We start from the raw sequence: 1,048 nt of genomic DNA, 5'->3' as shown, positions 1-1,048 counted from the left end.
GGTAAGGAGGGGAGGCTAGACCGTCCAAATTCACAGCCTCTTTTTTTCCGGTCTTCCCGGTCTACCAAGGACCCGGCCCGCCGCGACCGGGTAGTCTGAGTCCTCCGGAGGACCCGGCCTGTCGTTTTGGACACAGCCATTGGCTGTGTCCAAAAGGGGAAGGATCCATCAGACCAGTCCTTCGATTCGGGCCAAAGGAAGGACGTATTTGTCGGCCACATCGGAGGAGTCTTCGGTTTTGGACGTCCTTCTTTGCGGCGCTGTGACATTGGCGGCCGACAAATTCGGCCTTCGGAGGACCCGTCCTGCCGTTTCGGACACAGCCAATGGCGGATGGTAGCCACCGCTGGGCCAGCTAAAGTTGCTAAAGATAATTCAAGGCTGTGTCCAAATTCAGAGGCTGGGTCCTCCGAAGGACCTGGCCTACCTGGTCTAGGTGGGTCGGGTCCTTGTTAGACCACAAACACCGGAAAAAAGTGGCTGTGACTGTGGACGATCTTGCCTCCCCCCCTTACCCCGGCATACATCTTGTCACCTAGAAACCATGACGATGCTAAACAGAAGCAAAATTAAATCAAAATTAGAAAAATATTAATATATTAGTATTATTAATATCACAAAACAACAAAATTAGCTTAGAGGCAATATTTGAAGAACTAAGGGACCTGCCACAGCTGCATGTTTACTTCACTACCAGCTTGTTTCATTTCTGACAAGAATAATGATAAAAACATGTAAGAAATTATAAAAGCATTAACAACACAACCGCTTGAAATGTATATCGCTAGATTAACTGAACTCCTTTCTCTCGCTTCATCCGCCATTACTAGCAGAAAAGAATCTCCGGTGGGATCGCATTATGGGATAGGGTGGGCCTAAAAGGATCCATTGGACCCATCTTTCGGTTCAGGGCAAAAGAAGGACGCATTTGTCGGCCGCTTTGAAGGAGTCTTTGAATTTGGACAGCCTCCGGCACAGCGCTGTGATGTAAGTGGCCGACGCATTTGGCCTTCAGAGGACTCAGCCTCTGAATTTGGACGCAGCCACA

Source organism: Austrofundulus limnaeus, unplaced genomic scaffold, assembly GCF_001266775.1.
Source record: "Austrofundulus limnaeus strain Quisiro unplaced genomic scaffold, Austrofundulus_limnaeus-1.0 Scaffold299, whole genome shotgun sequence".
Taxonomy (NCBI): domain Eukaryota; kingdom Metazoa; phylum Chordata; class Actinopteri; order Cyprinodontiformes; family Rivulidae; genus Austrofundulus; species Austrofundulus limnaeus.
The sequence above is the reverse complement of the archived record's forward strand: the minus strand, read 5'-3'. Positions refer to the sequence as shown.